General features: G+C 33.1%; 1 pseudogene; it reads right to left on the reverse strand.

The window, feature by feature from the left end:
* Positions 1-1,301: 1,301 nt before the first annotated feature.
* LOC147403790 (transcription factor HEC1 pseudogene) lies at positions 1,302-2,386 on the reverse strand (annotated as a pseudogene).
* Between the last annotated feature and the right edge of the window lie 9,610 nt (positions 2,387-11,996).

Here is an 11,996-nt window from a genome sequence, read left to right on the forward strand (position 1 = left end):
TGAAGAATTGTGGACTGTCAATTATTTGTAAATCACTTTTGATAGGGTTAGAAGTTTCGGAATGGGCAGATATTTTGTAAGGGTGATATTGTCTCTATAGAGTTCATCGTGACAAAAAAATATTCCACTCCAAAACTCTTAAACCATATAGGACGGAAGGTCAAGTTTTTGACTTTTGAAAAAAAAGTTGAACTTCTTGTTTGGTCTTTCCTAGTATGCCTGTGATAATAATTTGACGATTAGTCAATCGATAGTTTGGCAGAATAACAAGGTTATTCTAAAAATATTTCCTACCTTTTTCCTCAGGTTATGTTTCATTTATAGATAATAACTCTTTGTCATGGTTTTCCTTGATCTATTACAGCAATGACTCCTCTAATAGATCATGATTGCACTTTTTTCTCGTCACGTGCCATGACCTGAATCCTGAAAAATCATAACTCGATCCCTAATGTAAGACTAGGCTCGTGAACCAGAATCTCGAGTCGTGAGAAAAGAAAATATGCAGAAACATTCGGTTTATAAATTTAATTATACAATAAATTACACAAATTCTCATAACTCAGTACCTAATGTAAGACCAGGCTCGTGATCCAGAATATCGAGTTGTGAGAAAAGAAAATGAGGAAAACATTTGTTTTATAAATATAAGTATACAAATTATTAAATATCGACTTTTATAAAAATAAATTTATGACTTTTGAACCCATGCTTACTTTAGATATTTTTGTTACAACTGTTATGATAGGTAATGAACTTAGTTAAGATGTAACAACTCTCTAAACAAAATTAGCTGATGTGACATTTTGATTATTGTTAATAGAGTGCAACTTACATGCTGAGAGAAGGAAATTCAGTGGCAAATGAAAGAGCTATCGATTCGTTGAGTTCTTTTAGTTTTTCGACTTTTGATAGTCTTCCATTGTTGGTTAAAAATGCCTAGTACGAGATAGGCTTGAACTTCCTACCATTTTTTTTATTTTTATAGCTTGGTGAACTTCCTCATATGAGACTTATAAATTAAAGGATATATTCCCTTTGTAAATTATTCTTAAATGAATGTACTTTCTTTGATTACTTAGCAAAAAAAAAAAAAAAAAAAAGTTTTCTGACCTGACTGTGCATTTTTTAATGGACTCCAAGTTAACAAGACCCCCCCTCCCCCCGATGAGTTGGTACCATCGAGTTTTAGGCCGAGTTACTTGAGAATCCAATTGAGTCGACTCAGCCGAGTTTCAGATTTACTGGACAAGTTTTAATAAGAGAGAGAGAGAGAGTCCATTAAACAGTTGGTCTAAGGCTTAATTATTTATAATAATAACATAGATTACAAGGCTAGACAAGAGAATGAGAGATACACAGAATATATAATCAAGTAAACTAAAGAGTCTTCCTTTACAGCACATGAAACTATCATCACTAAACAATCTATTTATACTTGAACCGATCTCCTTCTTTAGCTAAGCATCTGGTTTGTACTGAACATATGATCAGGTTGGTAAGCTTTCCCCACAAAATTGTAGTTCGGGTTCGAAATCGGACCTGAGTATCCGATACCCATAGACCTATTCGCGTTCACCCGCTCTAATGATTGCACCTGTGTCTTCAAGAATTTCACATAATGAATTGCTTCGTCTAACATCGAAGCTGTATCCATCTTGGTTCCTCCAGGTACAAGTCTCTGAAGGATCCTTATCCTCTCACTTATCCTTTCTCTTCTATGTCTCGCCGCCACGCTTTGTGGGTCCTTTGATATCTTCACATTCTTCCTCTTCGGCGGCTTCACCGACTCCGGGTCAATGTGAATTGGTTGCATTGCAGCAATTCTGAATATCATTTCTCTCATTGCTGCCACCGAGTTTTGCTTATCACTTGCAATACCCGATAATTCTAATTCCCGCGAGTTCGGAATCCTTCGAGTGATCAGGTTTTGAAGTGATGATACCGGGCTTTGAAAGATGGAGCTTGTAAAGGAAGTTTGATTGATTAATGAAGGACAAGTTATAGGTGTGTTATTCAAGATGGGTGGTGCAGTGACATTAGAGAAATCAATTGAAGGCAGGTAGGGTTTGTCGAATTCGGGTAGTTTTTCCATTTGCATCATCATCATCATCATCTCCATCTGATCTTCTGTTGTTGACTTTAGGAGGTCCATATCCATGGATCTCTCTCTCTCTCTCACACACACACCACACACACACACACTTATAAGAGGAGAGAAAAAAGAGTGAAGAAATAAAGCTGAGAACAACTGAAAGACAGAGGGATGGGAAAGGTGAAGAGAAGAGAAATTAAACTTAGTTTTATCAGAAACTGCAGAGAGGAAGCAAAAGAATAAGGAGAAGAAAATGTAGAAAGAATAAAATAGAGAGAGAGAAACATATAGTTATCGGGAGCCGACTACCAATCCTGTGAGGGCACCGTATATATATATATATATATATATATATATATATCAATTGGTTGAATCTTATATTATATTTTTCTCTATTTTCACCACTTTTGTTGTCATAAAGTTACTGAGATTTCTTCCTTTCTTTTCTTCTCTGTAAAATCATTTTCTTTAATGGGTCAGCTAATTTATGAAAATGACTTCCCTGTGGCATAAGGATGATCCTCTTCACATCCTCATTCATCTTGACCATTCATTTGTTCTATTTGTTGGACAAATTGAGGATTGATGACATCGATGGGGATCTTGGAATTGTGTTAAGTCGGCAGCCATGATAAAAATTCACCACCCCAATAACATGAATTTGTTATGGTTTTTGGAGCCTAATGGCAGTGGTCAACAAAGAGGTAATGTTAATCAATCCATATATTTTGCCACCATGTTTTTAAAATGCTTTTTGACGTCTCGTCCATAATGAGACCGAGTCGTCTTGGACGAGTTTTCCGATAAGGTTGAGTTGTCTCGTTCAACAATGAGATAAATGAACCATGATTTTTAATCTTGTCCGATGTGTTCGACTTGTCTATCCATCTTGTTGGTGGATGATACCGAGTCATCGCGGACAAGATTTAAAACCATGATTGCCAATTTATGCTGCTAACCCAAATTATTTAGGGACATTTATAATAGTTTTTTGTGGGAGAAACATTATAATTTTTTTTCCTAGTCATCGAGCATAGTGGAATCGATGTGACTCTTTATCCTGATTTAGGGTTTTCAATGTAAATCCTACTTTGTGGTTGATTTTTCTTTCTTACTATTTTCTTGTTCATTCTCTTCAATTATTTCGTATCTTAGGTTGAGAGTTGAGAGTTTTTTTTTTTTTTCAACAAAATTTTGATAAGACATTTTTTCCTCGAAAGGATAATAGTGAATTTTAATTACAGTGAAAATTAAGTGAGAAAGGATTAGCTAAGCAAAGTGTCAACTTACTTAGTTGGTAAGTCTTTGGGTGATGACACCAGAGATCTGGGTTCAAATCCTGCTAACACCAAGTTACGAAACTCATTAAAAATAGGCTTATTAATAAATAAATAAAGTAGAAAAAAAAAAAAAAAAAGCAAAGAAAGGAAGAGAAAGAAAGGCTTAGCTACAACATTATTTGGAAATGACAGCACAACGACATCCAATTGCAATGAGAATAGGAAAAGGTAGCGAAAGCTTTTTCAGTAACAAACACATGGCTCTGGTCTTGGACATGGTGAGATGAATAAGAATCATTTTGCCAACCCAAATCATTGGTATAAGGGTTTGATCATGATGCGGATAATGATGATGCATCATGAAATATATCCATAGTAATAAAATTATAAACGTATAATATAAAGTATAAACTACTATTTTAGATTTACTTTTCTCTCTTTTTAAAATAGAAAGTAGGAAAAATCACACGGAATATATTTCATGACTATAAATAACAGCTTTCAATGATGATCCTGAAAATTTATATCTTTCAAAAAAAAAAAAAAAAAACCATGTTAGGTTCTTAGGTTGTTCACAATAATGTCCATTATTTAATCAAATAGCAATTAATGTCAGAGCAATATATAATTTCTCTTAGTTAAATCCAAAACTTAAATTCTATTATAACTTATAAGTTTTTTAATATTATCACTATGGCAGATTTTCCTCACTCCATAAACTATCAATCTTATACTTCTTGTTATTCTTTTCCAATCTTTTGTCATGTAGATCTTGTGATCATACTTTGACGATCAAGTTAGTACTAATTTCAATTAAGTAATATGGTCTAAGAAAAAAATTGAAATTATATACTTTTTTTTTTGTCGTAATGTATGCACATAGTAAATCATATAGGATCCGTACATTGTTGAAGTGGCAAGGACACATAAACATAGATCTTTTTCTATGGCATACATAAGGAAAAAAGATCTACGGTTCTGTGCCCTTGCCACATCAGCCATGTATGGGCTGCATATGATTTTCAGCGTGCATTCATCATTGTTTTTTTTTTTTTCTTCTTCTTTGAGAATGGTCTTTTCTACAGTGGTAATTGTACCTTTATTCTATTGGGCTTAGTCAGGTTGGAATTGCTAATATCTAACTAATAACAATCATCACATGTTTCCCTTGGAAATTTGACCTTATCAGGATGGCCCACTACATGTGTTAGCGTCTATAACTGGCGTAAAATTTTGAAAAATTTACTTAATGCACCTTACACACAGTAACTTGATGGTCCATTTAGTAAACTTTTTCATTCTTAATGCCCAGTCTGGCGGCCCCACCTCACCCCAGTCCATTCGATTGGTGAGATCCACAATTCAAATTATTAAGATCTACGATTCAAATAATTGAGATTAACCTTTGATGCAATGGTCAGGGTACATTTAGAAAGAGGTTTTAAATAAGTGAAGTGCATCATACTCGATGCTCATGCAGAGCATGCATGCATTGTTTCATGTTGAGGCCTGTTCAAGTTATAGCATAATTTACGAGTTACAACTCACTGAGTCAATGGAAGTGTTGAATTTTAAAATACGGCACTCACATGACATGAGTCAGAAGAGAGCAGGCACAGCTTTAGCAGTCTCACCAGGACCCTTAAATGAGGAGAGCACATTCTTCTGTACTCCCGGGAGTAGGGGTTGCAATCCTATCTCCACTCTCCAATCACACGTGGCACTCGTTTTTTAGATCAATGAATTTTAATTTCAAAATAATAATATTTTTTATTTTATCACTTGAAAAATTGAGATCTTTGGACTATGGGCTTTTTGATTGGTATCAAAGCCCATAACAAGAAATCACCAATCAAGGTGAAGGGAGAAGGACCTACGGTACTATTCTACTTCCGGAGTAGTATTGTGTAAAAGCTATGTTGCAAGTTGCAGCCTACCCTTTCCAGTGATAGGGCACACTATTCGAGATGGATCAGGAGCTGGTACTAGTTGTCCTTGTGCTGGAATTGTTAACGAACTTACTATTTGTTATGGTGAACTGCGCACGATATTATTTGTTGGTGTGACTTTAAAACCCTAAATTTGTTCTGCTTTTGATGGTAATATTTTTATTTTCTTAGAAAAACATTGGTAAGGTGTTCTTGATCGCGGTGAATTCATTTTTATGGAAAACTGATTTCCGGATCAATGAGGAAATAAATCCCTTATAAATATTTTTTTTCTTCAAAAAACCCTAGTAAGGTCTTCTCGATTGTGGTGAACTCATTTTCAAGGAAAACTTATTTTAGGAGTCAATGGGAAAATGAATTGTATTGGGATAACCGACTTAACTTTTTCGTTGGATTTCAAAAATTCGATAGAACCAACTCACCAAGTCAACTTCACAAATTTCAATTAACCCGTGAATTCGATCAAGACAACTCAAACAGTGAATTGTATCAGATCAAAAATTGATTGAGTTTCTTTTTTTGTTAGGCAAATACTCTAATTGATTTTAATCAACTAGTAGGAAGTCGACTTGAGTCAACTCGGTAGACATCTAAGTCAAGTCTTTGAATTTTAGAACTATAGGTTTAATTTTGGGAGTGGGGTAACTAAGAGAGAATAAAATTGGGTGGTGTGGGAAAATCATTTTTCCCTCGTATTGAATTGCAATGAAAACAAATAATTACATCTAAAAAATATGCAATCAAAACAAATCCTAGATTGAATCAAATCCTCCATTGATTCCAAAAGAAAAGTGTAACCTTAGAAAATCTTTTCTCATCCCTAAAAAAAAAGTATTGTCTTAAGAAAATATGTGTTTTTCCATTTATATAACCTTTTTCTAGAAAGTAAATTCTATCTAAAGCAATTTTGTATTTTCACTTATCTCAAATGTGTTTGATGGATAGTTTCAAATGCAGTTTGAGATTATAAAAGTCCTATTTTCCTTAGTAGGTATGTCTGACTTGTGGGGTCCATCGATGGCGGAAATCTATAGGGGTATATAATAATTTAATAATATTATATAAAAACTAAAAAATAAAAAATGGTATTCTTGAGGAAAATGACAAGATTGTTTTTCAGAAGAAGAATACGTTTTTGATTGCCCCAGCCTCCTCTCCTTTCGGCTTCGGACCTTTTCACACGCATGCATAATGCATCCCTTTTATCAATCATATATTCATAGAGAGGGTGCAAGATGCATTCCCCAAAAAAGACTATCAATTTGATTCTAATTTGGTTAAGAGTTTTGATATCGATTTGTTGACACTTAGTTAATGTGGATTTGCGATTGTACTATGATGGTCATGTTAATTAGGAAGCTTGATAAAGTCAAAATATGCAATTAATAATTTGGATAAGAACATATTTGGGAAGAAGATCTGATCAAGATCTCTTTAATTATCTATAAATGCGAGTATTCCACAAAAAAATATGCAATTTTTCAATTCTTGATTTTTATTTTGTCATTTTCTTATTCAATCTAACTTGAGCGTCGGAGTGATTATGGTGAAAGAACAATCAAGTTAGAAGAAAGACTCATCAGATGCAGACCTTAAGGCAAATAATAGATTTTTTTACATCCACAATAATACTAGTTTGTTTCGAAGCTATGTATAGTTGATCCTACATGGAGGCACGATATAAAAGCTAATCAGGTACTCTTTGAAGTTCTATGCACAATCGGTTCTTCATGAAGGTGCCAACATCAAGTCTATAAAGTGCTTCTTCAGATGTTGTGATTACCACTTCTTTTATCAAGGACATTGTGTTGATGGTTCTAGAGTTGAACCGTCATTGTTTGATTAAGTGTTACTAATTCAGATATTAAGTCAGGGAGTCGGGAGTTAGTTGTTCAAATGCTATAAGTACTCTTGGAGATGGGTAAAATTTTTCATGCTCACAAAATATGTTTATGATTGTTATGTTGAAGGTATTCTTTATTTTGAACCAAATAGATAGATGAATAGTATTTTTTTTTATATAAAATAGTGTAGGAGATAATTATAATAAAACATAGTGATGGACCACACTCCATTTATCCTCCCATAAAGAGGGATTGAATTTAATCTTGTTATGAATTTCGATGACAACTTTTAATTTTATTGTCTTTCCTGTCTTATTTCTTTTTAAGAATATCTTTTCAACTTTATTACATTTTATTTTCTATTGTCATTTCCTTTTATATCACCATTTTCAAAAGTACCTCTCCAAATTTACATATTACCTTTCCCCCTTTTTTTTCTACAATTCCCCCTCCAATTTTATTGTCTTTTCTCTTTTACCCCTTAACCCCAAAGAGCATACCACTGTCAGAGGCACAAGCAAACTCTAATATACTTAAATGAAGGGAAGGAAAATGCATAATTCTTTGAGGACACACATATTTGACATTGTTTTTTGGGTATGTTCCATCAAGCAAACTACTACTTAACCACTCACTTTGGTTAGTTCCTTTTTATCACTAGCCTACCAGATTCTGATAAGAGCTAGTATAAAGATCCCCTCATTATCGTTGAGGTTTGGGTTACCATCTAAGATTATATCAATCTTAAAATCAGTAGGAATTTTCAGACTAAATCTCAATTAGATTTGCTTAACCTCTAACTTAGATTCATTTTTGCTAGTACAATGCCTCCATCTTCTATCTCTAGACTAGATCTCAATAGTGGCTTCAGAAAACATAAAATGTAGTCATTATTGTCTCCCACCAATTCTCTTTGAAGAGACATCGAGTTTTGATGGTTAAATTTATTATCATTTACTCTATAATAAAGTAGTGCAACCTTCACGTTTTTCCTTGACATCATATGATCATATATAAGTTTCTTCCCACCGTACCTCAATCATTACTCCTAATTGAGCTCCCATCCAGACGTTTTTCTCATTTTTTTCTCATATTTCCCAAACTACTATGTCAAAGCTAAGTCCTAATTGAACAATATTTCATCTTCTTTTTCTTCCCCCACTCTTCCTTTTCCCCTCCTATGATGAATATTAATATCTCAAAATTGGTTTTCAGCTAGCACGACCTACGATACGACTTGCACAACAAACAATGACATAGCTTTGGAGTGTCCAAAATGCCCTTTTATCACCTCTTTTAATTTACCCAAGTTTTTCACTGAAAATTGTGATTCATTTTGTCTTTTTGTAATGGTGAATGACAAATGTAGAATGATATACTCATATTTTCAAACATTTAGATGCAGGGGCGGAGTCAAAATTTTCTTATAAAGGGGGCAAACTATAGTTGCCCTATCAAGTTGAAGAGTTTGAAGATGAGTGATTGAATAGAAAATTCAAGTTTTTTTTTTTTTTTTGCTAGAGGTTGAAGAAAATGGCCATTTAGGTCATTTCTCATTAGTCTATTAGAGAAGAGTAAAGGGGTAATGTCGTTAGTTTAAAAATATATATAAGGATCTCAAATATTGACTAAAACACCTACATTCCTCCGTGACCTTGGTCTTTTCTATTAGATTAAAGCAAAATGACCTTAGTACCCCGGGTTTCAACTTAAAATAAAAAACCCTTTGATTTCTATTCGTAGTTATTCATCTTTAACATCTTGGGTAATTTTTATTTTATTTTTTACTCTAGTCTTGAACCATAAGATTAATCTATTTTAACCTTAAAACCTAAAGAATGGGATCAAATATATATGAAGTAGAGGATGAGAATTTAAAAAAAAAAAAAATTCTAGGGTTTTTTAAAAAAGAAAAAGAAAAAGAAAAAGAAAAAAAGAAGGGATTAAGGCGAAATCCAAAATAATAGATTGAAGATGAGGTTAAATAGATTAAACTAAATTTTATATAAAAGTTGATGAGCTTGAAGGTGACTAATTTTAGGACGAAAAATGAAGGATTTTTTGTTACATGTTGAAGATGAGGGTATGTAGGTTATTATTATTATTTTACGTAGAAATGAAGAACAAGGTCAATGGGGCATGTCTTTAGTTTGGAAACTTAGGGGCATCTCAAACGTGGAGGTGTGTCCAAATCAACAAAAATATTGGAGGGGGGACATGGCATCAATTTGTAGACATAGGACTATCTCAAATATCCACTAAAAATTGAGGGGGTCATGTTATCGATTTGAAAGCAGCAAATGTGTGTCTCAAATATTCATTAAAAAATTGAGGGGGACTAAGAAGGTCAAAATGGGTATGTCATCTATTTGAAAACACAGGTGGCATCTCAAAAATTATCTAAATAGAGGGGGTTCATAATAAACCAAACAAATTGAGGGGGTTAGAGACAATTACAAAAAATAACCTATTGTCGGGGCAGACTCAACATATACATAAAATCATAAGTAGAACAATGTTTTTAATTTGACATGTTTTGACATTTTAGTTGTAACATTCGAAGTAAGTTACAACTATGATATGTGTATTTTGGGTATTTGAGAAAATATATCAAACATCGAGATTAAAAAAATTAAAAATAAAAGATTAAAATCATGAAAATCAACATTTGAATTTTAAGTTTATTGGGTATTAAATAATAAGAAATTAATTACAACTATTGAAGTCCAAAGGTATTGGGCTTTAGTATGGTTAGATTAACTTTGGCGAGAAGTAGGCGAGGGAGGGAAGAAAAGGAAAATAAAAATGTGCATTCATGTTTGGTCTTGCCTACAATATTCTCTCTCTCATAACAAGAAATGAATAAAGGGAAATGTTTTCTTTAAGAAGAGATCCAATTGGATAAAAAGATGAGAGAGAGAGAGAGAGAGAGAGATTGTTGTTGTTTGGTGGGTGGGTGGATGTTTTTTCCTTTTTTTACTCACGAGAGATAGGGAACCACCACCTTATCCTCTCTCTCCCCTCTGTCTACTCTCAACATTTTAAAAATCAACAAAATAAAGAAGAAAACTATCCCCACTCCCACCACCTTCTGTCATTGGGAATTGCAGTGTCAGAACAAATAATATATTATATATCAATAGATAAGTAAATAAATTAATATCAAAATAAATGTGAAGGTGTTGGTGGTCCCACCTCTCTCTCTCTCTGTTTTCATCCATCATCGAGAGATGGTTTTTTTTTTTCCCATTTGGACAAATCAAACACTTTGTCCTTTACCTTCTTATTTTCACAAAGGAAATTTTTATGTATCCTCAATAAAGGAAAGTGAAAGATAAATTATGATTCTGTACTCTCGGCTGTTATTTATGGTAGTTGCAGCAGGTTCTTTGAGCCTACTTGTTAATACATCTCTATACACGGCCTCAACATTGTAACGTCACTTAGGGCTGCAAACCCGAGCGGGTTAGAGGATAAACTCAGATTCTGTTAGAGAATAAGATGCACTCTATTAAAATGCATGAGATACATTGTATCATTGTAGTGTATCTCACACAAATGGAAGGTTGTGATGAAGGATATTCTAAAATATATATTGATATTTAGAATATATCAATTAGGATATTCTAGAATATTTATATTAGATAGTTTTCATATATCTTGGTTGATGTAATGTCTATAAATACCCTATTGGGACTTTTGTAATATTCATCCAAGAATTATCAATAAAATTCATATTTTTTCTAACCCAAATTGCAGAACTCTCAATCCGAGCTCAACTCAACCCAACCATTGGACCTGAATTCAACCCGAACTTGAGATTCTAAAATCGGGTTGAGCTTGATTATCCCGAGTTAGATAATTTTAGGAAGGTTGGACTCATAGAACAACCCAAAATTCATTTTAATTAGCAAATAAATTGTATATCTTAAACAAGAAATACAACATCGAATACTAAACCATTAATACATATAACCTCCAAATCTATCATTGAAATAATATTTAGATAGACCATAGTTAAATTTTTTTTTTTGATTTTTTTCCCTATTTATAGAAAAAAATAATTAAAAAATACTTTTAAAACAAATTAAAATATATAACTAATATGAAAATATTTATATATTTTGCATATAGCATCGGGTTGATTTGAGTTTTTGAAACCCTCAACTTGAATTGAGGTCAGGTTGAGATAAACCAAGCTCAACTCATTTTCTACATAACTCGGCCCAGACTCCCCCATTAATCGGGTTGAGTTCGGGCCAACTCACCCATGTTACAACCTTAGACTGTTGCTGAGTTAGAGCCATGGTTATAAAAAATGGTCCAAGATGGAGATAACTCAAAGGAGTCATTTAGGGATAATTTGCAGCCAACATCACCTAGAACTTCTTCTTTTACTTTCAATATTTTTTTTTTGCGTTGTTCTTCTTCATCATCTGGAAGAAAGGAGAAACTCTTATCCAAGATATCGAGATTCTAGACATCATTTGTTCTTGAAACAAGACATAATACCCAGATTGCAAACCATTGTTAGAGCATTTTACGACCTAATAGTCACTAAGCCCAAATCAATTTAATTATTATTATTATTATTACTATTGGGATGTAAAAACCGATAGCATCCATGAGAATGGATCCTCATGCATTTTTTTTCGTGTTTCACCTTGTAACAATTTTAGGCAACCAGATAGCAAATTCCCATCATTTAAATTTAGGAGTTTAGAATAATCCATTGTTAATAATTAAATGACTTTCCTAACCTTAGAAGAAGATTTAAGGTTTTCGATTGGTGGATGGTTGAGATAAGAGGAAAAATTCAATTTCTTAG

Source organism: Akebia trifoliata, chromosome 4 (genome assembly GCF_017979445.1).
Source record: "Akebia trifoliata isolate Shusen 1 chromosome 4, ASM1797944v1, whole genome shotgun sequence".
Lineage (NCBI taxonomy): Eukaryota > Viridiplantae > Streptophyta > Magnoliopsida > Ranunculales > Lardizabalaceae > Akebia > Akebia trifoliata.